The following is a 27226-nucleotide window of genomic DNA, read 5'->3' as shown; positions in this document are numbered from 1 at the left end:
GTGGAGCTTGCAGTGAGCTGAGATCGCGCCACTGCACTCCAGCTTGGGAGACAGAGCAAGACTCCGTCTCAAAAAAAACCAAAAAACCAAAAATTAGCCAGGTGTGGTGGTGGGCACCTGTAATCCCAGCTACTTGGGAGGCTGAGGCAGGAGAAATCACTTGAACTTCCGGGAGGCTGGCCCAGGAGAGGTTGCAGTGAGCTGAAATTAGCATGCATTACACACTCCAGCCTGTGGTGACAAAAGGCGAGACTCTGTCTCTCTCAAAAATCATTTCTTACTGCTTGGGACTAAATCCATCCTGCCACCCTCAAGCAATCTCTTGTCCACTGAGAGGTTAGCCCCCTTCAAAAGACTTTCTTGGCTCCTGGAGAGACCTTGGAGATTATGAAGTACAAGTTACAGTTGATAGGTAACGCCCAGAGGGGTGCAGGACGTGCTGACTGTCACACAATGAATTAATGTCTGGCTGAGGACTGATATCATGGCAGTTGGGATCCCAGCAGGAGGGGAGATTGGTGGCTGTTTCCATAGTAGCCTCATATCACTGCCAAATCTCATCTGATCTGAGAGGAAAAGTTATCCATTCTGTGGCCTGATTGAGGTGAAGCCTCTAGCTAGAACAGGTCACCTCCAGGCCTTGGCTGAAACCCTCCTCTTAGAATGCCAGAGCAGGCCTTGGCATTGTCTTGGGGTCAGAGCTAGGTCGGTAAGCGAACTGCTTATCCTAGGACACAGTAGTGTGTGTGTGTGTGTGTGTGTGTGTATATGTATGTATGTACGTATTTTATTGCTGTTTTTGCCACTGCTGATGAGACTCAAAGCAATGAGCCCAGTAGCAACTGGAAAAACAGCCACTACATCTTGTAAATGAGCCTGTTAATTCCAGAGAAAATCAGTCTCTTCAGCCTCCAGCTGTTCAGGTCTCTGCCTGTTTCCCGCAGCTGAGTACCCAGAGGTGAGGAAGTCTTAGCCTCTTGGGGTCCCCACAACCCGCATTTAGGATGCTTGCTTGCTTTTTTTTTTTTGAGACGCAGTCTCCCTCTGTGACCCAGGCTGGAGTGCAGTGGCGTGATCTCAGCTCACTGCAACTTCCACCTCCCCAGTTCAAGTGATTTTCCTGCCTCAGCCTCCCAAGTAGATGTTATTATAGGCGCATGCCACCACGCCCGGCTAATTTTTGTAGTTTTAGTAGAGATGGGGTTCCACCATGTTAGTCCAGGCTGGTCTCGAACTCCTGGGCTCAAGCGATCCTCCTGCCTTGGTGTCCCAAAGTGCTGGGATTATAGGTGTGAGCCACTGCGCCTCGCCCAGGGGTGAGTCTTATTAGCACCTGATCGGATGGGAACTAGTGTTCCACTTTACAGATAATGCAGCTCAAGCTCAGAGAGGTAAACTCAGCTGGTCAAGGTCACAGAGCCTGGAAGCTGGGGAGCTGAACCTGGGTTTGTCTGACTCTAGTTTTCTCCACACTGATGGCTTCTCTGCTGATGCTGTCCTGCTATGTTCAGAGGATAGAGCATCCCTGAAGGGAGGGTGAGGTGCTGCGGGTCAGTGTGGACTGCTGGGAGAGGATCTCTGTCCTAAAATCAGATGGGCTGCCCCTTGGAGTAAAGGCAGGATTGAGAGTGATGAGCCTTGGCTGGGTGCGGTGGTTCACGCTTGTAATCCCAGCACGTTGGGAGGCTGAGGCAGGAGAATCACCTGAGGTCAGGAGTTCGAGACTAGCCTGGCCAACATGGCAAAACCCCGTCTCCAATACAAATATAAAAATTAGCAGGGTATCATGGCGCGCACCTGTAATCACAGGTACTCGGGGGACTGAGGCAGGAGAATTCGTTTGAACCTGGGAGGTAGAGGTTGCAGTGAGCCGAGATTGTGCCACCGCACTCCATCCTGGGCAACAGAGTGAGTCTGTCTCAAAAAAACAAAACAAAAAAACAAAGTGGCGAGCCTTGAGCTGTGGTGAACTATAAAGACCTTTCCTATATTAGCCGGACTCAGGCCAGATTCCTGAGGGGGTTGGGGAGGATCTTAGGCTTTTCAGATTTTCCTGCAGGCTTCTTGCTTTGAGCAGATGGTGACTCACTGGGCAGATTCTCCTGGTGGAGTCCCTTCTGTTCCCCTGGACGTAGCTTTGTACTTAGGCAATTTCTCTGCTGTAGGCACTCAGAATCTCAGAGCCCCAGGCTTGAGGGAATTTTTCTTGTTTAACTTCTATAAAGTTACAGATGAGGGACCTGAGACCCAGAGAAGGCGGCCTTTTCCAGGGCTGCAGGCCAGTTCCCCTTTGGGTTGGGCAGTATTGATGATTGATACTGGGAAGGTGGCAGTGCCGGTGGGCTTTGGATCAGTGCTGGGCTCATATGCTTAACTGCCACTGACAAGGTTTGGAGCCCATGGGCAAGTTCTTTAGCCTCTTGAGCTAGTTGTATTTTTCTTTTTTTTTCCTGAGAGAGTACCCCCTCTGTTGCCCAGGCTGGAGTGCAGTGGTGCCATCTTGGCTCACTGCAACCTCTGCCTCCCGGGTTCAAGTGATTCTCCTGCCTCAGTCTCCTGAGTAGCTGGGTTTACAGGCACCCACTGCCACGCCTGGCTAATTTTTGTATTTTTAGTAGAGATGGGGTTTCACCATATTGGCCAGGCTGGTCTCGAACTCCTGACCTTAAGTGATCCCCCCGCATTGACCTCCCAAAGAGTTGGGGTTACAGGTGTGAACCCCCACGGCTGGCCTTGACCTAGCTTTTTCATCCATAAAATGACTCCTCGGTGTGCGAGACCCGGCTCACATTGTCTGATGGTGTGCATCTTCCCAACTCTGTGTTCAGGGATAGCAGGCTGACATCGCTAAGTCACAGGTAGGGTATTTACACCACGGAAAGTGGCAAGCGCTACAGCCCAAGCCCCTTCCTGGCTCCTGCCGGATGTTCATATTGACCGGGATAGTTGTCCCTGCATCCCAGGGTTATTATTGTTTGAAGGGGTTCTTGGTCTGGTGAACATTGGATGAGCAGATACATGCCTGGAAAGCCTCAGCTTGGTGCAGCACCTTGCAGCAGCTAACATTTGACAAGTAGTGTGACCCTACTCACCTCTGGACACAGTAGGGCAGATGTGGGGAGGCGGGGCCGAGGAGGCGGGGCTTGAGGAAGGGGAAGGGTGCCGAGGAGCGGGAGGCGGGTGCCGAGGAGGGGGAGGCGGGTCCCGAGGAGTGGGAGGCAGAGCTGAGCAGGAAAAGGCGTGTCCTGAGGAGGAGGAGGAGGCAGGGCCGAGGTGGAAGGGGCAGGTCCGGAGGAGGAGGGGGCAGGGCTGAGGTGGAGGAGGCGGGGCCGGGATGTGAGAGGCGGGGCCAGGGATGGGGAGGCGAGGCTGTGGAGAAGAGGTGGGGATCAGGAAGAGGAGGCGGGGCAAGGAGAAAGCCGTGGGACCCGGGAGGGGGAGACGGGACCGAGTAGCAAGAAAGTGAGACGGGATGAGTGGTGGGCTTTGGTGTGTGCCAGGTGGAGTAGCTATTTCAGCCGCACCCAGGTGGGTTTAGAGGCTCCACCAGCTGGGCCCAGCAAAGCCCTCTGGACTGATGACTGGTTCCTGAGGAGATCAGAGGAGGGTTGACAGCCTTGAGTAAGGGCGGTGCTTGGAAAGGCCTTGCAGCTCTGGTAAGGTGGTTGGGTTTGGTCGGGAATCCTGCACTTTCACTGACAAGTCTGGCTGCGTGAGAAAGGCCAGAGACCTTGAGCTAGTTGGTCAAGTTCAGGCCGAGTCTTAACACCTTCTTGCTGATATTGACAGTGGCAGCTGAGAATATTTTAATACCTGGGACATTTCCTGCAGCAGCCAGAACATAGTAATCGTCCTAGTAAATTACGGTGAATATAGTGCTTAACTCTAAGTGGGTTTTTTTTTTTTTCTTTTTTTGAGACGGAGTCTCGCACTTGTCCCCTAGGCTGGAGTGCAATGGCATGATCTCGGCTCACTGCAACCTCCGCCTCCCGGGTTCAAGCAGTTCTCCTGCCTCAGCCTCCCGAGTAGCTGGGATTACAGGCGTGTGCCACCACACCCGGCTAGGTTTTGTATTTTTAGTAGACACGGCGTTTCACCATGTTGGCCAGGCTGGTCTGAAATGCCTGACCTCAGGTGATACGCCCAGCTCAGCCTCCCAAAATGTTGGGATTACAGGCATGAGCCACGGCGCCCCGCAGTGTCAGTGCTTCTTATCTAGTAACATATCTAACTGTCATACTAAACATAAGAAATAGATGCTGTTCTTATCTCTACTTGACTGATGGAGAAACTGAGACGCAGAAGGTGAAGCGACTTGTTCACAGCTAGTGGGTAGCAGAGCTGGGATTCTTTTTTTTTTTTTTTTTTTTTTTTGAGACGGAGTCTTGCTCTGTCACCCAGGCTGGAGTGCAGTGGCCAGATCTCGGCTCACTGCAAGCTCCGCCTCCCGGGTTCACGCCATTCTCCTGCTTCAGCCTCCCGAGTAGCTGGGACTACAGGCACCCGCCACCTCGCCCGGCTAGTTTTTTGTAATTTTTAGTAGAGACGGGGTTTCACTGTGTTAGCCAGGATGGTCTCGATCTCCTGACCTCGTGATCCGCCCGTCTCGGCCTCCCAAAGTGCTGGGATTACAGGCTTGAGCCACCGCGCCCGGCCAGAGCTGGGATTCTTTTAGAACCAGAGTGGGCTTTGCTGTGGGTCGTGCACTGGGGGAAGAATGAAGTGTGTGGTGGTGGTAAAGGACTTGGAGGCCACCCACTCTGCCCTTGGGACAGTGACTTAACCTAAGCTTCAGTTTTGTCACCTGTGAGACCAGGATAAGGACACCTGGAGGCCTGTGGGGGAGTGTGAAGTTCCCAGCAGGCTTCGTGGCCCACAGGCAGGGTAAACATCATTAAGCAGAGAGGGACCCACGTTAGGCAGGTAAGGACAGGTCGGCATCTCCAGGGCTGCCTGAGATGCTTTTGGCATCTGACCTCTTTGGAAGGCCTCAAAACTTTTTTTTTTTTTTTTTTTTTTTGAGATGGAGTCTCACTCTGTGACCAGGCTGGAGTGCAGTGGCGTCATCTCGGCTCACTACAACCTCCGCTTCCTGGGTTCAAACGATTCTTCTGCCTTAGCCTCCCAGGTAGCTGGGATTACAGGCGTGCGCCACTGTGCCTGGCTAATTTTTGTATTTTTAGTAGAGACAGGGTTTCACCATCTTGGCCAGGCTGGTCTTGAACTCCGGGCCTCGTGATCCACCCGCCATGGCCTCCCAAAGTGCTGGGATTACAGGCGCGCCACCGCGCCTGGCTGAGAAAGGCCTCATAACTTAATGAAGAAGGTCCACCAGGTGCCAGGAGACAGACTGATGCCAAATATATGCCCAGAAGATAGAGGAAGAAACCCAGATGCCAGTGCCTCGGTTTTGATATAATGTCACACACTATGCAAGTCACATTTTTTGTGTGTGTGTGTGACAGAGTCTCGCTCTGTCGCCCAGGCTGGAGTGCATTGATGCGATCTCGGCTCACTGCAAGCTCCACCTCCCAGGTTCACGCCATTCTCCTGCCTCAGCCTCCCGAGTAGCTGGGACTACAGGCGCCCGCCACCATGCCTGGCTCATTTTTTGCATTTTTAGTGGAGACGGGTTTTCACCGTGTTAGCCAGGATGGTCTCAATCTCCTGACCTCGTTATCTGCCTGCCCCGGCCTCCGAAAGTACTGGGATTACAGGCATGAGCCACTGCACCTGGCCACAAGTCACACTTTGAGATGATCAGCTCTTTTTTTCCTCATAGGAAGACCCTTGGGGAAGTCACAACACACTCAGAGCCAGTTTTTGATCTCTTATGACAAAGAATCATCCCAGAAATGGAGGCTGGAAGACAGTCTAGCCACCAGGTGCCTATCACAGCTGCCTCAGTAGGAGCATGCTGCTTCTGTTCCTGCTCCCTCCTGGCTTGCTGTCCCTCACCCAGCCACAGGCAAAAGGCCTTTTTGCCTGTGAGAGGATCTTAGTGTGCCATGACTCAGAACCCTCCCTCAGAGGCTTCTTGTCATCTGTCCCCTGCTTTCCTCACTTGTCACTGCGCTACTGTCTTTCATCTCTGCAGATACCCAAAGCCACGTTCCTGCCCTGAGTACATGCTGTTCCCTCGGCCCCCGATGCCCTTCCTTCTGCTTTTCTCACACCTGGCCCTTCCTGTTACCGAGCACTCAGCTTCCATGTCCCCCAGAGAGACCTTCCTTGGCCATCCAATCTAGAGTCCATCCCCTTGCCTGTCACCCCGCCACCCCGCTCATCTCCTTCGCAGCCCTTCTGGGCTTGGGTTGCATTTTCTTTCTTTCTTTTTTTTTTTCTGAGACGGAGTCCTGCCCTGTTGCCCAGGCTGGAGTGCAGTGGTTGGATCTTGTCTCACTGCAACCTCTACCTCCCGGGTTCAAGGGATTTTCCTGCCTCAGCCTCCTGAGTAGCTGGGACTACAGGTGCCCGCCACCATGCCTGGCTAGTTTTTGTATTTTTATTTATTTATTAAAAAATATATTTTTTGGAGGCAGAGTCTTGCTCTGTCGCCTAGACTGGAGTGCAGTGGTGCGATCTTGGCTCTCTGCAACCTCCACCTCTGGGGTTCAAGCATTCTCCTGCCTCAGCCTTTTGAGTAGCTGGGATTACTGGTGCCCACCACCGTACCCCCCTAATTTTTTTTTTGTTTTGTTTTGAGACAGAGTCTTGCTCTGTCACCCAGGCTGGAGTGCAGTGGTGCAATCTCGGCTCACTGCAAGCTCTGCCTCCTGGGTTCACGCCATTCTCCTGCCTCAGCCTCCCCAGCAGCTGGGACTACAGGCGCATGCCGCCTCGCCTGGCTAATTTTTTTGTATTTTTAGTAGAGATGGGGTTTCACTGTGTTAGCCAAGATGGTCTCGATCTCCTGACCTTGTGATCCGCCCGCCTCAGCCTCCCAAAGTGCTGGGATTACAGGCGTGAGCCACTGCTCCCGGCCGATTTTTGTATTTTTAGTACAGATGGGGTTTCACTGTGTTGGCCAAACTGGTCTTGAGCTCCTGACCACAGGTGATCCACCTGCCTCGGCCTCCCAAAGTGCTGGGATTACAGGCATGAGCCACCATGCCTGGCCACAATTTTTGTATTTTTGTATTGAGGTTTCACCATGTTGGCCAGGATGGCCTTGAATTCTTGATCTTAAGTGATCTGCCCGCCTCGGCCTCCCAAGTAGCTGGGACTGCAGGTGCGTGTACCACTATGTCTGACTGTTATTTTATTTATTTATTTATTTATTTATGTTTTGAGATGGAGTGTTGCTTTTGCCCAGGCTGTAGTGCAGTGGAATGATCTCGACTCACTGCAACTTCCACCTTCCGGTTTCAAGCCATTCTTTTGCCTCAGCCTCCTGAGTAACTGGGACTACAGGCCACACGTGGCTAATTTTGGTATTTTTAGTAGAGACAGGGTTTCACCATGTGGGCCAGGCTGGTCTTGAACTCCTGAGCTCAAGTGATCTGCCCACCTCGGCCTCCCGAAGTGCTGGGATTACAGGCATGAGCCATTATACTCGGCCAGTGCCTGGCTAATTTTTAAAGGAATTTTTTGGTAGAGACACAGACTTACCATGTTGCCCAGGCTGGTCTTGAATTCCTTGGCTCAAGTGATCTCCTGTCTCAGCCTCTCAAAGCTCTGGGATTCTAGGTGTGTGCCACCATGCCTGGCTGGAAACCAGCTTCTTCTGGCCTCTTGGCCACAAGCCCTGGGCCTATCCTGCCCGTGGCTGTCCTGTTCCCCATCATCTCAACCCTCCTGGCACAGGGGCCCTTCTGAGATGGAAGCTGCCAAGACAACACTGGGGCCTGCCCCTCACCACACAGGTTGTGGGCAGGTTCTGCTGGTCCAGGCCTTTTCCCGTCATGGGGCCCTGCCTCTCTTTTCCAGCCCATCACTTATTCATTAGTTCATTCGTTCCAACATGTTTTTTTCCCTCTTATCAATGCTAAGAATCCTGGGAAGAATGAACCACTTTCTCTGCCCTCAAGATCTTTTCATTTAAGCCAAGACCTGAAGGTCGGGGTCTTTGGGGCCAGGGGCCAGGGAGGAGAATGGTGTTCTAGGCAGAGGGAACCGAGTGGTGTGTGCAGAGGCATGGAGCCCGGGGTTTGCAGATGTCCCACGTTGAGGGATGAGGCTGACAGGGCAGGGCTTCGTAGCCACCCAGAGAGACCTGTGGACTTCATTTCTTTTTTTTTTTTTTTTTTTTGAGATGGAGTTTCACTCTTGTCACCCAGGCTGGAGTGCAGTGGCGCAATCTTGGGTCACTGCAATCTCCGCCTCCTGGGTTCAAGCGATTCTCCTGCCTCAGCCTCCTGATTAGCTGGGATTACCAGCTAATGTGCCACCACGCCTGGCTTATTTTTTGTATTTGTAGTAGAGACAGGGTTTCACCAGGCTGGTTTCGAACTCCTGACCTCAAGTGATCCGCCCACCTCGGCCTTCCAAAGTGCTGAGATTACCGGCGTGAGCCACTGTGCCCTGCGTCATTTTGATGGCAATGAAAGTTCCTTTCCTGTTTTATTCAGTTACCTATGAATTATTGTTTTTAGTAGAGACAGGGTCTTGTTATATTGCCCAGGCTGGTCTCTGACTCTTGGGCTCAAGTGATCCTCCTGCCTTGACCTCCCAAAGTGCTGGGATTACAAGTGTGAGACACCATGCCCGACCACATTCTGCTGATTTTACCTAAAAGGTTCCCTACTGGAGGGCAGTTCATTTTTTAAATCCTTAGGGGACCCTCATAGTGTATTTTGTTTGTTTGTTTTTGAGATGGGGTTTCACTTTTGTGGTCCAGGCTGGAGTGCAGTGGTGCAATCTGGGCTCACTGCAACCTCCGCCTCCTGGGTTCAATCGATTCTCCTGCCTCCTGAGTAGCTGGGATTACAGGCGTCCAGCACCACTCGCGGCTAATTTTTTTTATTTTCAGTAGAAACGGTGTTTCGCTCTATTGGCTAGGGTGGTCTCGAACTCCTGACCTCAGGTGATCCACCCGCCTTGGCCTCCCAAAGTGTTGGGATTATAGGCGTTGAGGCACTGTGCCCGGCCACCATGGTGTTTGTAGTGAAAATGCACAGAGCACTTGCTCCTTATTCTGAGAAGCGTACCGTGGATTGCGTGTGGGGTTTACCGGGAGCAGATCGACTCACCCCAGTTCCATGGTTGGCTGGACGTGGGTCATGAGTGTTTCCCAGCCCTGCAAGGTGTGAAGGCCGTCTCTGTGGCCCTGTCGCTGTGTCACACTGACCTGGCCCTGTCCCTGCTCGAACCAGGCTCTTATGTAAGCCGAGACAGCCACTCACAGACTGCCTGAGAGACTGCAGGGCTTTGTGCGGTCTCCTGGGTCCTTCTAAATTCTTTTTTTTTCCCCCCATTTGAAAGTGAACAGGGATCACTGGCCAGAGCGTGGGAACTGGGCTTGTCCTCAGGGTGAGGGCCAAGTTGGGGGTGGGGGTGGGAAGTTAACACAAGCCCTGGGGCTTCAGGAACCATCTGGAAACAGGCTGAAGTCAGGGAGCTGAGCCTCGAGGCTCCTTGTGGGGAGAAGCTGTTCCTCCAGACACACCTCAGGTGTCTAACTCAGGAGGCGGGCAGGTGGGTGGAGCTGCTGAATGAACGTTTCTCAGGAGCTGGGTGGGGTTGGAGGATTGCAGAGGGTGGGGTGGGGGTGTGTGTGCAGATACTGGAATTCCTGAGGAGACATGTGTGGTTGGAAACAGTGTATTGTTGGGATATTACTTGTTTCAGATAATCGTCCCCACCCCTGCGGAGTCTCCCTTTGTTGCCCAGGCTGGAGTGCAATGACACGATCTTGGCTCACTGCAACCTCCGCCTCCTAGGTTCAAGCGATTCTCCTGCCTCAGCCTCCTGAGTAGCTGGGATTACAGGCGCCCGCCACCACGCCCGGCTAATTTTTGTATTTTTAGTAGAGACGGAGTTTCACCATGTTGGCCAGGCTGGTCTCGAATTCCTGACCTCAAATGATCCTCCCGCCTCAGCCTCCCAAAGTGCTAGGATTACAGGCGTGAGCCAACGCGCCGGGCCCAGAGAATAGTTTTAACAAAGTCTCCCAGCCAGTGGTGGGGGATCCACAGAGGACAGAGCTGGAGAATCCCGATCCAAATACTGGTGTGGGGACGGTTTCTGGAGAGGCTGGCTGTGTGGTCTTGGTCTGAATGTGACAAAATACCTCCAAGAGGCCTCTGCCCCTGACTCACCCAGGCTGTGCTCATCACCTTGTCACCACTCATGTTTGAGTTCTCCACACGGCACTTGGCACCTTCTGATAAGGCATGTTTGTGTAAGCTCCCGGCTCTACCCTGTAACCCCTGGCCCTGGGGAGGGTCTCCGGATACTTGTGGAATGAGTATGTGAATGTTGGTTAGAGGCCACTGTCCTACAGAGCAAAGCACGGGACAGGTTCAGGCGTTCAGCCGCATAATTGATGTCTGCCCTCAAAAGTCACTGCAGCTGATGAGGACAAAGGTGCTTGCATGATCTCAGGGTGTGCGGCCATTCTGCGGGACTGGCAGGTCTGGCTTTGAGCGTGGGTCCTGAGCTTATAGCATATCCTTGATGACAGTAGTGGAGGGTTCTGCTCTTCCTTGAACCTGGCTCATCTTTTGCTGCTGTGGAGTTTGGCCATTCCTTTTTTTTTTTTTTTTTTTTTTTTGAGACAGGGTCTCGCTCTGTCAGCCAGGCTGGAGTGCAGTGGCACGATCACGGCTCCCTACAACCTCCAACTCCTGGGTTCAAGGGATTCTTGTGCCCCAGCCTCCCAAGCAGCTGAGACCACAGGTGCGTGCCACCACGCCCAGCTCATTTAAAAATTTTCTGTAGAGACAGGGTCTTGCTATGTTGCCTGGGCTGGTCTTGAACTCACGGGCTCCAGTGATCCTCCTGCCTCTGTTTCCCAAAGTGCTGGGATTACAGACATGAGCCACCACGCCCGGCAGGTGGCTTGTTTTGAACCAGTGACACCTCAGAATCTAGGAACTAGGGTGTCCTTTTCACTACTTCCCTCCTCTATTCCCTCCCTGGTCTAAGCCACCTGAGGCTCTGCCCTGGGTTGTTTCCAAGCCTCTCACTGCTGTCTCCGAAGCCACATTTGCTCCCCTACTGTTCCTCTGTCCCCAGCAGAGATGATTCTTCGAGAAACCCAAGCAGCCTGTGGCCCTCCAGCGATTCCTCATTGCTCAAGGGTAAAACCTAAAGCACTTGTCTTGGCTCCACTCCAGCCTGCTGCTCAGCTGCTCCCCCTACAGTTTACTCAGTTCCAGCCTCGGGTGTCACCCGCTTCCCCAAAGCTCTGTGCTACACCAGGGCCTTTGCATTCCCCGCCAGGGAGCCTCATGCTGGCCCTCTGCTGAAGTCCCATTTCCTCAGCAGGGCCTTCCCGGGCACACCCACTGTGGCCCTCTGGGCCCTCTGCCCTGCTGTCTCCTCTCCACAGCGCCTGGTACATCGTGACCCCGTATTATGTAATAGGTGCTTTGTTCACGTCCCATTGAGCACCAGCAAGCCTGGGGGGTGGGGGGGATGGCCTCTCTCAGTCGTGCACACTGTCATATCCCGGCCCCTGGATCACTGCCCGCACGCTCCTGTCACACGTAGACCCGCTTGACTGCCATTCATCACCGAGCCCAGCAGCTGGCACAGGCAGGCCCGGCGCAGCAAGAGGCACAGTCCATGTTGCTTGCTTGCATGGCGACTGCAAACTGCACAGTTAGCAGAAAAGGTTTTTGGGAGTGACAGACACCCCTGCACACGGTTGAGCCCTTTGTAAGTCTCCGTGTGACAAGTACCTCCCTGCTGTGCTTGGGAAAGGGCTGCGACTTGGGAAGGCTGTGTGGGTTCCCCGGCTTCTTCCTGCTGTCCCCGAGGAACATTGGAAATGGGTCACAACGCAGCAAGTAATTGCAGCCGCCCTCAGGCAGAGCTGAGTGGCTCAGTATTCCATTCAAGGCTTGATCAGAGCTCCTCTGGGCCACATAGAGCCCCCAGGACATGGCTGGACTAGGAGTTGGGGCCGTGATCTCCCTCCCTGGCCAGGTCACGCCCGCCATGCCACTTGACTCTTGGGGACCTGCCTGGAAGGTGGGGGAGTGATCCAGGCTGGCTCGTCCCTGGGGACCGAGTCCTGCTGCACCTGGGGTGGTCACAAATCTGCTTTCAGAAAAATCATGGCGGTGGGGCTAGGGGGCTACTCAGCTGGGAAATCATTACAGACATTTCCGATCGTGGATCGCAGTGAAAGTTTTTGGGCATCTAACTCGGAAGTAATTCTAGATTTGGGATTTTTTTTTTTGCTCTAAGAAAACTCCACCTTAGGCCAGGTGCGGTGGCTCACACCTGTAATTTCAACACTTTGGAAGGCCGAGGTGGGCACATCACTTGAGGTCAGGAGTTCAAGACCAGCTTGGTCAACATGCTGAAACCCTGCCTCTACTAAAAATACAAAAATTTGCCGGTACAGTGGCACGTGCTTGTAATCCTGGCTACTTGGGAGGCTGAGGCAGGAGAATTGCTTGAACCCGGGAGGGAGAGGTTGTAGTGAGCAACCTCCTGAAGAAATTTTCTTTTTCTTAATTATTTATTATAGAAACAGGGCTCTCACTATCTCGACCTGGGTGCATGCACTACCATGTCTAGCCTGGAGTTTTCTTTTTATGCTTAGAACCTTTGGTCACTGAAATATTTCTTAAACATTAAATTTCTTTTTTTCTTTTCTTTTTTTTTTTAAGACGGAGTCTTGCTCTGTTGCCCTGCCTGGAGTGCAGTGTCGCAATCTTGGCTTGCTGCAACCTCTGCCTCTGAGGACGGGTTCAAGCCATTCTCCCATCTTAGCCTCCCAGGTAGCTGGGACTGTACAGATGCACGCCACTACACCCAGCTAGTTTTAGTATTTTTGGTAGAAACAGGGTTTCACTATGTTGGCCAGGCTGGTCTCAAACTCCTGACCTCAAGTGATCTGCCCACCTTGGCCTCCCAAAGTGCTGGGATTACAGGCATGAGCCACTGCACCCAGCCTAAAAATTAAATTTCAATTCAATGTGATAGGGTAATTAGTGCTAACCTTCAGTCATAAACATGTATTAGTATAAGATCCTTTGAAGGAGGCGAACAGAAACCAACTTCAAAGCAGAAAGAGAGCAAATGTTAAAGAGCTTATTCATAGCCTCTTATTTTTTTTTAAAGGGATAATGGTAGGGTTCAAATTACTAAAGCATTTAGACTCTGTAGATAGATTTAACAGAGCCCTGTAAATGTTTATGTAAAAATTTTAATACCGACAGTAGGCCAAAAATGACATCTTTGGCAACTCTTAAAGCTTAGGTAAAAAATACTAGATGTCACCTTAAAAATGTTGGGGGTGTATATAACATTTGCAAAATTATTTTAGGAGCAAAAAGTTTGCAGAGCACTGAGTTTGCACACTCAGATATTTCTGTCTGATTTAGGATGGGAGGGTGGTGGCAGCTGGTGCTTCTCAATGAACTGGATCTCTCCATGTGGATTTTTTATTATTTTATTTTGTTTTTTATTTATTTATTTTTTGAGATGGAGTCTCGCTCTGTCGCCCAGGCTGGAGTGCAGTGGCGCAATCTCAGCTCATTGCAAGCTCTGCCTCCCGGGTTCATGCCATTCTCCTGCCTCAGCCTCCTGAGGAGCTGGGACTACAGGTGCCCGCCACCATGCCCGGTTTTTTGTTTTTGTTTTTTGTATTTTTAGTAGAGACGGGCTTTTACTGTGTTAGCCAGGATGGTCTCGATGTCCTGACCTTGTGATCTGCCCGCCTCGGACTGCCAAAGTGTTGGGATTACAGACATGAGCCACCGCGCCCGGCCTATTTTATTTTCTGTTTTTTGAGACAGAGTCTCACTCTGTTGCCCAGGCTGGAGTGCAGTGGCATGAACTCTGCTCACTGCAACCTCTGCCTCCCAGGTTCAAGCGATTCTTGTGCCTCAGTCTCCGGAGTAGCTGGGACTTCAGGCTTGTGTCACCACACCCAGCTAATTTTTTGTGTTTTCAGTAGAGATGGATTTTCACCATGTTGGCCAGGATGGTCTCAAACTCCTGACCTCAGGTAATCCACCTGCCTTGGGCTCCCAAAGTGCTGGGATTATAGGCGTGAGCCACCCTGCCTGGCCTAATATGTATATTTTTTTGAGTCAGGGTCTCATTCTGTCACCCAGGTTGGAATGCAATGGTGCTATTATAGTTCACTGCAGCTTGGGCCTCCTGGGCTTAAGCAGTACTCCTGCCTCAGCCTCCTAAGCAGCTGGGACTACAGGTGCATGCCACCTACAGCCGGCTACTTTTGTTTAATTTTGGTAGAGATGGGGGTCTTGTGATGTTGCCCAGGTTGGTTTTGGGTCTTGGACTGTGGGCCTCAAGGGATCCTCCTGCCATGGCCTCCCAACCATGTGGATGTTTAATGGGCATTTCTTTTTTTTTTTGAGACGGAGTCTTGCTCTGTCGCCCAGGCTGGAGTGCAGTGGTGTGATCTCGGCTCATTGCAACCTCCACCTCCCGGGTTCAAGCGATTCTCCTGCCTCAGCCTCCCGAGTAGCTGGGACTACAGGCGCATGCCACCACGCTCGGCTAATTTTTTGTGTTCTCAGTAAAGATGGGGTTTCACTGTGTTAACCAGGAGAGTCTCCATCTCCTGACACCATGATCCGCCCCCCTTGGCGTCCTAAAGTGCTGAGATTACAGGTGTGGGCCACCATGCCTGACCCTAATGGACATTTCAAACTTTACATGTCCAAAATGGAGCTTCTGATTTTTCCCCTTGAACCTGCATTTCCCCACCCCAGTTTTTGGCAGTTCCGGCCTGTTACCCAGGCCCTAAGCTGTTTGACTCTGCTCTTTCTCTCATGCCTCATGTCCAAATGTCAGCACATCCCTTAGCTCAGCATTCTAGAATTTAACCGCTTCGCATCAGCCTCACGGCTGTTACCAGGCCTAAGCCAGGGGTTGGCAAACTTTTTTTTTTTTTTTTTTTTTTGAGACGGGGTCTCGCTCTGTCACCCAGGCTGGAGTGCAGTGGCCGGATCTCAGCTCACTGCAAGCTCCGCCTCCCGGGTTCACGCCATTCTTCTGCCTCAGCCTCCCGAGTAGCTGGGACTACAGGCGCCCGCCACCTCGCCCGGCTAGTTTTTTGTATTTTTTAGTAGAGACGGGGTTTCACCGGGTTCGCCAGGATGGTCTCGATCTCCTGACCTTGTGATCCGCCCGTCTCGGCCTCCCAAAGTGCTGGGATTACAGGCTTGAGCCACCGCGCCCGGCCCAGGGGTTGGCAAACTTAATCCAGCTAGTAAAGATCTTAGGCTTTACCTAAGGGTCTCTGCAGCACTACTCATCTCTGCCGTCTCTCTTTTTTTTTTTGGGACGGAGTTTTGCTCTGTCGCCCAGGCTGGAGTGCGGTGGTGCGATCTCAGCTCACTGCAACCTCCGCTTGCCGGATTCAAGCAATTCTCCTGTCTCAGCCTCCCAAGTAGCTGGGATTACAGGTGCGCATCACCACGCCCAGCTAATTTTTGTATTTTAGTAGAGACAGGGGTTCGCCATATTGGCCAGGCTGGTCTCGAACTCCTGATTTCAAGTGATCTGCTCACCTTGGCCTAAAAGTGCTGGGATTACAGGCATGAGCCTCCGCATCCAGCCATCTCAGACATCTTAGTGGCAGTGATACCACTACAGTGGCAGCCATATATGAGTATATCACATACAGACGTCATCCAGTGAGCATGGCACGTTCAATACAACTCTATTTATGGCCACCGAAATTGAATTTAATTTTCACGTGTCATGAAATAGGTTTCTTTGATTTCTTTTCCACCCGCTTAAAAATGGTAAAAACCTCATTTATTTTTTAAAAGATAAAACAAATGTTAAAGCCATTTTTAGTTTGTTCAAAAGCCGGCAGTAGACCAGAGTCGCCCTCTCGGCTGTAGTTTGCTGACCCCTTTGTCTAAGCCATCATCATCTTCACAGAATTATTTCTACAACCTTTAATTGGACTTTTTTTTTTTTTTGAGATGCAGGCTTACTCTGTTGCCAGGCTAGGGTGCAGTGGCGCGATCTCGGCTCACCACAACCTCCGCCTCCCGGGTTCAAGCAGTTCTCCTGCCTCAGCCTCCCAAGTAGCTGGGACTACAGGCATGTGCCACCATGCCCAGCTAATTTTTGTATTTTTCATAGAGTCGGGGTTTCACCATTTTGGCTAGGCTGGTCTTGAACTCCTGACCTTGTGATCTGCCCTCGGCCTCCTAACCCGGCTAAGTTTTTAATAGTTTTTGTAGAGATAGCGGTCTCGCTATGTTGCCCAGCCTGGCCTCAAACTCTTGGGCTCAAGTGATCCTCCTGCCCTGGCCTCCCAAAGTGCTGGGATTACAGGCATGAGCCAGTGTACCTGACCTGCACTCTGCTTTTGGCCACTTTATAAAATACTGTAGGCCAGGCATGGTGGCTCACGCCTGTAATCCCAGCACTTGCGGAGGCCGAGGCGTGCAGATCATGAGGTTAGGAGTTCGATACGTGCCTGACCAACATGATGAAACCCCATCTCTACTAAAAATACAAAAATTAACTGGGCATGGTGGCATGCACCTGTAATCCCAGCTACTCAGGAGGCTGAGGCAGGAGAATCACTGGAACCTGGCAGGCGGAGGTTGCAGTGAGCCGAGATTGTGCCACTGCACTCCAGCCTGGGTGACAGAGTGAGACTCTGTCTCAGAAAAAATAAATAAATAAAAAATAAACTGTACACCTGGCCCCATCAACTGCCACTCCCTGTCCGCTTTCCTTTTTTTCTTCTTTCCATGTCACATGTCACGTTTGAATATATTACTTATAGCGATTTATTTCATTGTCATTCTTTCTTTGCTAAGATGTCAGTTTCATGCGAGCAAGGATTTTTGTCTTTCCTTCTATAGCTGAACCCCAAAGTTCTTAACAGTACCTGGCATGTGTCAGTGAACAAACAAGCCTCAGTTTCCTTATCTGCAAAAGAGGATGAATACACTGCAAAGGAGATGATTCGTGTTGAGGATAAGCCTCGGTGCCTCGGTTATTCGTGTTGAGGATAAGCCTCGGTTGTGAGTGGGCAGGTGGTGGTAGCTGCTGCCGCTTGTATAAGGCCAGACACATAGATCCCAGTCTAGGCTATTTGGCAAGCTGAGCTCATGGGGGTGGACTAACCTGTCTGCTGGACTTGGGCAGTGGGGGGCTTGGCTCCTTCAGTCAGTTTGTGTCCGCAGGGCTCAGCCTCTGGCCCCCTTCCAGCTTCCTGGTCCGACAGCGCCTTCCTGCCCTGAGCTGGAGAGAGACCCAGGTGTGGTCACCAACTGCCACCCAGCCGTGGGTGCAGGGATGCAGTTCTGTACCATTCCCCGGGGGTCTGGGACCCGGGGAGTTGGGTGGTTGGTTCTTGCACTGGAGCTCCTTGAGGGCTGGCCCCAGTGGCCAGGAGCATCAGTTTTTTTTTTTTTTTTTAGACGGAGTCTTGCTCTGTTGCCCAGGCTGGGATGTGGTGGCATGATCTCAGCTCACTGCAACCTCCACCTCCTGGGTTCATGTAATTCTTCTGTCTCAGCCTCCCAAGTAGCCGGGACTACAGGCACATACCACTATGCCTGGCTAATTTTTATAGAGACAGGGTTTCACCATGTTGGCCAGGCTAGTCTCGAACTCCTGACATCAGGTGATCCACCTGCCGCGGCTTCCCAGCGTACTGGGATTACAGGCATGAGCCACCGCACCCGGCCAATTATTATATTTTGTGTAAGAGACGGAGTTGTGACATGTTGCCCAGGCTGCAGGAATTCCCTAATTCATAAGCAGTCCTTGTGTTAGATCCTCTTGCAGGCACACCCATTTACTAATTGGAGAAGCAGACAGGCAAGGCAGGTCTGACACCGCCCCCTGTGGCAGTGCCTCTCAGGCAGCACTGAGGACATGCCCCTGCTTTTCCAGGCCCATTGACGGTCTTAGTTTGTGACAGGAAAGCATGCAGGAGGCATTGCCCAGCTGTCAACCCTGCCTGGGCCCCGCTGTGGTATGAGTTGCTGATAGACCTTCTGCTCTGGTACAGCCTGGCTGTGTGAGGCTGTGGGGCAGAGGCCAGCGGGCTGGGTCCTCAGGCCAGGCAGAGACTCAGTCCTCAGTGTCTGCTGGAGGATTGCATGCAGGGTGGTGGTGGTGGGTTTTTTTTTTTTTTTGGTTTTACCCTTATTTCTTTATTTCTTCCTTTCTTCCTCTTTCTCTCTTTCTTCCTTTCTTTCCCTCCCTCCCTCCCTTCTCTTTCTTTTCTCCTTCCTTCCTTCCTTCCTTCTCTCTCTTTCTTTCTCTCTTTCCTTCCTTCCTTCCTTCTCTCTCTTTCTTTTCCTTCCTTCCTTCCTTCCTTCCTTCCTTCCTTCCTTCCTTCCTCACTCGCTCTCTCTCTCTTTCTTTCTTTCTCTTCCTCTCTTCCTTTCCTTTTTTTTTTTTTTCGTTGGACAGAGTCTTGCTGTGTCTCCCAGGCTAGAGTTCAGTGGCGTGATCTCACGCTTACTGAAACCTCCGCCCCCAGGTTCAAGCAATTCTCCTGCCTCAGCCTCCCGAGTAGCTGGGACTACAGGCGCCCGCCACCACGCTCGGCTAATTTTTTGTGTTTTTAGTAAAGATGGGGTTTCACTGTGTTAGCCAGGATAGTCTCGATCTCCTGATATCATGATCCGCCCCCCTCGGCGTCCTAAAGTGCTGGGATTACAGGTGTGAGCCACCGTGCCTGGCCTTTCTTTTTTTTTGAGATAGGGTCTCATCTGTCGCCCAGGCTGGAGTACAGTCAGTGGTGCAGTCATAGCTCACTGCAGCTTTGACCTCCTGGGCTCAAGCAGTTCACCTACCCTGGCCTTCCAAAGTGTTGAGATTACAGGTGTGAGCCACTGTGCCCGGCCTTTTGCTTTTTCTTTTTTTTTTTTGAGATAGCATGGCTTCTGTCCCCCAGGCTGGAGCGCAGTGGTGCAATGATAGGTCACTGCAGCCTTGACCACCTGAGCTCAAGCAATCCTCCCAGACTGGCCTCCCAGAGTGCTGGGATTATAGGCGTGAGTCACCGCGCCCGGCCTGCCGTTTCCTTTCTCTGTTGCACGTAGCCCTGTTCTCTAGAACGGAGGCGTTATTTTATTGTAGGAGCTTTTGGGCCTGAGCAAGCTGGGTGGACACTCACATTGGCACTTGCAGGCTACTTACCTCGGGCAAGGGCTTCCTCGTTCCCAAGCCCCAGTTTTCCGAGCCACTTAACAGGCATCACAGTCCTTTGCCTGGGTGAGGCCTGGGTGGCGGTCTCAGCACAGCCCCAGGTACGGGGTGAGCATCTGATAGATGTCACTGTTGGTGGCACATCTGAATGAAACAGGCCAGAGCAGCGCCGCTCTGCGTGGGCCAGTGCTCCTCGGAGGCCCGAGGGCACAGCCCCAGGGAGGGGCGTAGGCCATGGGTGCCACGGAGAATGGGGGCAGGCCCAGGGCTGAGACCCAGGTTTTCCGACTTCCCGCTGTTTTTGTCCTGTGCCATATTCGTCCTCCGACTCCTGTGGCTGCATTGCGCAAGCCAGGAGCTCGTGCGTCCGATGACCATCCTCCAAGGCTGGATTGCTCCCTGCTCTCTTGGGGCTCCGCTGGGTGGGAATAGCAACTCCAGCTTCTCCGGGCCCCGGGCTACCGCTGTCTCTGCACCTGACCCTGGCCTCGGATCCAAGAGCCTAGGGACATTGGCATTGAGACCCTGGCACCTCTCGACTTGCCAGCACGGGTGGGAGACAGGAGCAGTGTGGTCCAGGGGCCTGGGAGTGGGAGGTCAGCGTCTCTCAGGGTTCCTCCCCACTCCGGGTGACATTCTGCTTCTGCCGTGGTGCCTCGGGGAGGCAGGTGCGGCCACCCCCGGGTGCTGCTGAGAAATGAGGTCACATGCTGAGGCCACTGGGGAAGGTGGTATTTCTGGCTGAGCAGGCGTGGCCTGTGCAGGGTTCCTGGCAGCTGAGCCCTAGGTCTTCTCAGCCATCCTGGCATTAGCAGGTTGACTTGATATTTCTGGAAGTGGGAAGGAAAGGGAGCCGAGCGGGCCAACCCGCTGAGCCGGGGTTCAGATGAATGTGTCAGAGTCTCTGCATTTGTGATGGGGGTGAGGTGGCTGGCTTGGCTCTGGGCATGATCGGGCCAGGCCTCCGACCTCTGTGCTGGGCATTGCGTGGACAGGGAGCTCAGGCGATGAGTGCAGCAGCGCTTGTGCCCGGCACAGGGATGGTGAGTGCCCGGCTGGCCAGCTGCAGGACCTGTCGGACCCTTTGTGTCTTTACCTGGGGCCCTGGTTGCACCGATCAGGGGTCGCACCTCCAGCCAGGCCTCTTGTGCCCCAGACCTGGGAGAAGATGCTTCCTACCAGGGAGTGCAGTCCCCTGTGGGGTCCGAGAGAGCCTGCTGGAGCTTTGAGCTCAAGAGGTGGGCTGTGTGGCACTGCATCAGCTCTGCGAGGGGGCCTTGGAGGCCCATGTGTGGTGGGGTATGGCCTGGCTTTGAACATGCACGCATGGTCTTCTGGGCTCTGGGATTTACTGCTTAGATCTTGGCCTCTTCTTCTGTGAAACGGAGTTAATGGTTCCTGCTCCCCTCCGGCCGCTGTAGGAGAGACGCCTGGGAAGCTGCGGCAATTCCAGCCCCAGGCAGGGAATGTGAAATAACTGTTGGTAGCTGTTCGCACCCATCACCATCGGGCAGGTCGAGTCCTAGGGCACACAGAAGTTGCAGGTTCATGAGCCATGGTGGGTGAGGCCGGCCCAGAATCCCAGCTCCCCATCTGGCCCAGGTCTGCCCCTAGTCTGGGGCTGAGAGGGCGGGCGGGCACCTTGCTGGGTCCTGTGATGTGGACTCTGCCGCCAGCAAGGCCATTGAGCCTGCTTGTTTACAGCTGGGAGGGGACTGGGAAGCACCAGGCTTGGCTTGTTTGTGAAGCTGCGGAAGCCGAAGCTCCAGAGGCCTTCTGTGCCTGGCTGTGTGCGCCAGGCCTGCGGGCTGCGCCTCCAGGGGGTGGGCGGGAGTTGCAGGCTCAGCTCTTCTAGCCTGGGCTCAGGTGGTGCCTGCTCCTCCCTCCTTCCCTGTAGCTCTCATCCCACACCCACTCCACTCTCAGGCCATGTTGCCTTTACCTCCATAGTCTGTCCAGAATCCCGAATTTCACCGCTTGTCTCTGCCTTGTGTTTTTTTTTTTTTTTTTTGAGATGGAGTCTTCCTGTGTCACCCAGGCTGGAGTGCAGTGGCGCGACCTCTGCTCACTGCAACCTCCTGGGTTCAAGCAATTCTCCTGCCTCAGCCTCCTGAGTAGCTAGGACTACAGGCATGCACCACCACGCCCGGCTAATTTTTGTAGTTTTCAGTAGAGATGGGGTTTCACCATGTTAGCCTGGCTGGTCTTGATCTCTTGACTTAGTGATCCGCCTGCCTCAGCCTCCCAAAGTGCTGGGATTATACGTGTGAGCCACTGCACCTGACCTTGTTTTTTTTTTTTTTTTTTTTTTTTGAGGCAGGGCCTTGCTTTGTCACCCAGGCTGGAGTGCAGTAATGCAATCATGGCTCACTGCAGCCTTGAACTCCTAGGCTTAAGCATTCTCCTGCCTCAGCCCCTGAGGAGTAGGTGGAACTATAGGTACGAGGCACCACACCTGGCTAATTTTTTATTTTTATTTTTATTTTTTGAGACAGGGTCTTGCTCTGTGGCCCAGGCTGGAGTGCAGTGGTGCGATCTCCGCTCACTGCAACCTCCACCTCCTGGGTTCAAGCGATTCTCCCGCCTCAGCCTCCTGAGTAGCTGGGATTACAGGCGCCCACTGCCATGCCCAGCTATTTCTTTTGTATTTTTATTTATTCATTTTTATTATTATTTTTTAGACAGAGTCTCACTGTATTGCCCAGGCTGGAGTGCAGTGGCACAATCTCGGCTCACTACAATCTCTGTCTCCTGGGTTTAAGTGATTCTTGTGCCTCAGTCTCCCAAGTGGCTGGGATTACAGGTGTGCGCCCCCCCATCCAGCTAATTTTTGTATTTTTAGTAGAGATGGGGTTTCACTATGTTGGTTAGGCTTATCTGAAACTCCTGAACTCAGGTGATCTGCCTGCCTCAGCCTCCCAAAGTGCTGGGATTACAGGCATGAACCACCGTGCCCAGACCCAGCTAATTTTTTTTTTTTTTTTTTTTTTTGAGACAAAGTCTTGCTCTGTCGCCCAGGCTGGAGTGCAGTGGTGCAATCTCGGCTCACTGCAAGCTCCGCTTCCCGGCTTCATGCCATTCTCCTGCCTCATCCTCCTGAGTAGCTGGGACTACAGGCGCCCACCACCATGCCCGGCTAATTTTTTGTATTTTTAGTAGAGACGGGGTTTCACCGTGTTAGCCAGGATGGTCTCGATCTCCTGACCTTGTGATCTGCCCGCCTCGGCCTCCCAAAGTGCTGGGATTACAGGCGCGAGCCACTGCGCCTGGCCGGACCCAGCTAATTTTTATAAATAATTTTTGTAGAGGTGGAGCCTTGCTCTTTTGCCCAAGCTGGTCTTGAACTCCTGAGCTTAAGTGGTCCTTCTGTCTCAGCCTCCCAAAATGCTGGGATTCCAGGTGTAAGCCACTGCGCCCAGCCCACTTTTCACCTCTTTGCAGCTCCGTCTTTGCTCCCAGCTCCTGCCCTCACTCCTCCAGGCTCTTCCACCCAACAGTGGCAAGCAGGTAAAGCTGGGGAAGCCAAGTCTTGAACCTGAGCCAAGTCTCATCCCTCCTCTGCTCAAGAACCGTCTCTGGCTGCCACTTCACTCAGAGTAAAAGCTAACGTCCTCCCCAGGGCCCACAAAGCCGCGGCACAGACCGCCACATGACCTTTCTGCCCTCACCTCCTCCCACTGTCTCCCTGACTCACTCTGCTCAGGCCACGCAGGCCTCCTTCCTGTTCAGACATGCTAGGTATAGTGCAGCCTCAGGGCCTTGGCACTTACTGTTCCCTCTGCCTGGACTGCACTGGTTCCCCCACTGTCTACTGGCCTTTGTTCACACGCCCCTTTCTCAGAAAGGCCTCCCCTGACCACTCGAAAATGGCCATCCTCTCGGAGGTTGTGGTGAGCCAAGATCGCGCCACTGCACTCCAGCCTGGGCGACAGCGAGACTCTGTCTCAAAAAAAAAAAAAAAAAAAAATCTGACCTAAATCTGACCTCCCCCTCAACCTTCTAGTTTTGTTCACAACTCTTGGTGACAAAACATGCTAGTGGCTGTCTGCCCCCACCCCCTGCTTCCCCAGCACGCACAGGCTAGAGTTCAGGTCCCATGAACCCCAGAGGCCGGCTTGGTGTTTTCACCGCCATATCCCGGGAGCTGGAACAGGGCCTGGGATGTGGGATGGAGGGAGGCAGGAATGAATGAATGGATACATGAATGCAGGCTCCCTGAGCTCTCTTGGCTGGTGGCAGGGCCAGGGTTAAGGTCCCATTCTGCACCAGAGCTGTCTCCCTCCCTGACATCGGCGTTGGGACTGTGCCTGAGCCGGCTGCTGCGGACGCCCTTCCAGCAGGCGGGAGTGAGGCTGTGCGGCCACAAGGGGGCAGTGGAGAGCGTCGCAGTCTCCGCCGCTTGCTGCCCGTCATCCCGGTGGTGACGGGTCAGCTCAGCCTCTGCACTGAAAGTATCTCTCTATTGTTAGGGTTTGGGTTCACTGTGGCCAACTGGGCGAGGCGTCACTGCACCAGCTCTCTGGCCCTGGCTTCCTGTGGATGGGCCTCTTCAAGACCATGGTCAGTGTCCCGGGAGAAGGGGCCTGTGGGTCCTGCCAGGGCTTGGCCCCCGTGTGCACCTGGAATGGCTGTTTTGCTAGTGTTGGTCTAATCATACTTATTTATTTTTTTGAGACAGGGTCTTGCTCTGCCTCCCAGGCTGGAGTGCAGTGGTACGGTATCAGCTCACTGCAACCTCTGCCTCCTGGGTTCAAACAGTCCTCCTGCCACAGCCTCCTGAGTAGCTGAAATTACAGGCGTGCACCACCATGCCCAGCTAATTTTTGTATTTTTAGTAGAGATGGGGTTTCACCATGTTGTCCAGGCTAGTCTTGAACTCCTGACCTCAGGTAGTCCGCCCGCCTTGACCTCCTAAAGTGCTAGGATTACAGGCATGAGCCACCGTGCCCAGTCATCATATTTATTGTTTTTATTTTTTTTTTGAGACAGAGTCTCGCTGTGTCTCCCAGACTGGAGTGCAGTGGCGCGATCTCGGCTCACTGCAAGCTCCGCCTCTCGGGTTCACGCCATTCTCCTGCCTCAGCCTCCCAAGTAGCTGGGACTACAGGCGCCCGCCACCTCACCCGGCTAATTTTTTTGTATTTTTAGTAGAGACGGAGTTTCACTGTGTTAGCCAGGATGGTCTCGATCTCCTGACCTCGTGATTCACCCACCTTGGCCTCCCAAAGTGCTGGGATTACAGGCATGAGCCACTGTGCCCAGTCATCATATTTATTCTTATATAAGATTCATCCTAAACTGGGGATGATTACGGTAACCCTGTCAGATGGCAGCTGGGGACAGCACACTTTGCCATGAGGATATCGAGGTTCAGAGAGGTTGGGTGACGCCCAGGGCCACACAGCTAGTAAATGGGTAGGTCTGCTTCTATGGGTTGTTCACCCACCAGGTGGGCGCAATCCCAGGAGCTGTGACACGTGCTTAGAAAACGAGAGCCCTCCTTTTTACTTCTCCTGCCCCCATTAGTAATATCTTCATGATCACAAAGACAGTGAAGACAGGGGCCCTGTTGCTTGTGGCACTCCCCTCCGGGCTTGGGAGGCACAAACCTCGCCCCTGCTCCCCTCCTGCAGGGTGGGCTTCGTGCCCCACCCTTCGTCCTGGCTCTTGGCCCTGCCCTGACCTCGTGCTGCCACGAGTTGCTGTTGTCTGGGCCCGGGAATCTTGGGCCTCCTGGTGAGAATTCCTCTCAAGCTAGTGGAACTGTCATCACAGAGCCACAGGCCGGCAGAGCCACCAGCCCGTGCCCCAGGCCAGAGCGCCTGACTGCCCGCCTGTTCCTGCCCTCTCCCTGCCCATCGTGCCTGAGGCTATGGGGTCACACCCCTTGCCCATGGCCAGTGCTGGGACTTCGCTGACACCAGTAGCCCCCTCCCACAGGTATCCCTTCATCCGCCCAGAGCATCTCAGCCCCTCCCAGCCCCGTGGCTCTGTGGGCTTCCTCAGGAGGGCCTGCCTCTCCTCCCTGCCTCACCGCTTCTCTTGGAGATGGGGCCAGAGCCTGCCGCCTCCCTGTCTGTGCTCAGGACCCCCTGCCTGGGGCTCTGTTCAGCAGGTGCCTGTGCCCTGTGCAGCCCTGGGCTTCCCCTGGAAGTCCCTGCCCCCTGCTGGCCTCAGACCTGGGCAGGCGTGTGTATATGTGTGTGTGTGTGTGTGTGTGTCAGGCACAGAGCAGAGGTTGGGGTGGCAGTGGGATATGGGGTGCGGAGGCCTCGAGGTCTCACATTTGGCCCTCCCTCTGCGGGGGTGGGGAGCCTTCCTGCTCCTCCCACCCGACTGTTTTTATTTTGATGGGTATTTGGGGCCTGTTTGTTACCCCACACCCCGTTGAAAAATAATTTATTGAGGTGAAATTCATGTAACATGAAACTAACTGATTTAAAAGTGAACAGTGGCATTGAGTACACACGCAGCATCGTGCAGCCTCCACCTCTGTCTCGTTCCAGAACATTTTCCTCACTCCGAAAGAAGCCCCAGCAGCAGCCACTCCCCATTCCCCCGCCCCCGCCCAGCCCCTGGCCCGTTGTCTGCTCTGGGCATTTGACATAGATATGGGACCCTTTGTGTCTGGCTTGTGTCACTTAGCGTAACTTATTTCTTTTACCCCATCTGGAATATCTTATTTAACTTTGTTACTTAGAAATAATTATAGGCCGGGCCAGGTGGGCTCACGCCTATAATCCTAGCACTTTTGGAGGCCGAGGTGGGCGGATTGCCTAAGCTCAGGAATTCAAGACCAGCCTGGGCAACATGGTGAAAGCCCATCTCTCCTAAAATACAAAAAATGAGCTGGATGTGGTGGTGTGTGCCTGTAATCCCAGCTACTCGGGAGGCTGAGTCAGGAGAATTGTTTGAACTTGAGAGGTGGAAGTTGCAGCGAGCCGAGATCGCACCACTGCACTCCATCCTGGTGACAGAGTGAGACTCCGTCTCAAAAAAAAAAAAAAAAAAAATAGAGACACGGGGAATTGCAAAAATAGTATGGAGAGGTCCCATGCTCCCCCCAGAGCCTTTCTGTCCTCTCTCTAGGAGGAGATGGCTGATGAGCTGGGGATTTGGGGCAGGAAACGGGAGAAGGGCAGCCGTCCCACTGAGGACTCCTCCTGCCCAGGTGGCCCTAGCCTTGGGCATTCCTGTCCCCTGCAGCCCGGGCTTACCTCCTTGCAGGCTCGGGCGTCTCCTCTCCTTGGACTCAGGCTGGCCTGGTCGCCGCTGCTGCAGCTGTGCGTGTGGCCCCTCTCTTGGCCGCCCCCTTCTGCCGCAGCCTGGCGTCCTCTCCCAGCAGCTAGCCAGGACCCCAATGGCCGTACTCTCCCTCCTGGGCCCTGGTTCGGTGCCCAGGTTTGGGGGAGCAGGGTAGGATTTCACCCCTCCCCCTAGCAGCTGGCTGGACAGGGAGAGGGGCTGGTTGTATTTTAAGCTGTTGAGTGGTTCAGCAGGAACTTGGAGGCCTCCTCTCCCTGTGGACGCCGGGCTGCCTTCCTGCGGGCCACACGGGCTCAGAAGCATGTGGGCACTGCCTGCCTGGGGCCCAGGAACTATTAATATACCTGCAGCCACAGGCCAGGCCCCGTGCCCTCCCAGGGCCCTGCTGTGCTAACCCTTTCCCGTGCATCCCGCCCCCTGTCCTCTGTCCCTCTCCCACAAATCCCCTTGGTGGGGTCAGACGTCCTGCGTGGTGTGACCGAGCTCTTTTTTCTGGCCCCTCCATGTGCCAGCTCTTTGGCCTTGTTATCGCTGTGGCTTGGAGGAGCTCAGTAACCTTCCCCTAGAGGCCACATGGCCAGGCAGTGCCTGGAGTTGACAGCAGGGACTCAGGAGGCCCCATGGGCCAGAATTTCCTGGCTGCTGGGCCCATTCCCACCCTCCTGTCCAGGAA

At 53.5% G+C, this 27226-nt stretch overlaps 1 protein-coding gene across 2 annotated transcripts in view; it reads left to right on the top strand.

Annotated features, from left to right (window-relative positions):
* TECR (trans-2,3-enoyl-CoA reductase) overlaps positions 1-27226 on the top strand; it is a 36302-nt gene that overhangs the window by 3941 nt on the left and 5135 nt on the right. The gene's annotated exons all lie outside the window — the stretch shown is intronic.

This window comes from Papio anubis, chromosome 20, assembly GCF_008728515.1.
Source record: "Papio anubis isolate 15944 chromosome 20, Panubis1.0, whole genome shotgun sequence".
Taxonomy (NCBI): domain Eukaryota; kingdom Metazoa; phylum Chordata; class Mammalia; order Primates; family Cercopithecidae; genus Papio; species Papio anubis.
Note: the sequence above shows the minus strand (reverse complement) of the source record. Positions and strands in the feature narration are given on the sequence as shown.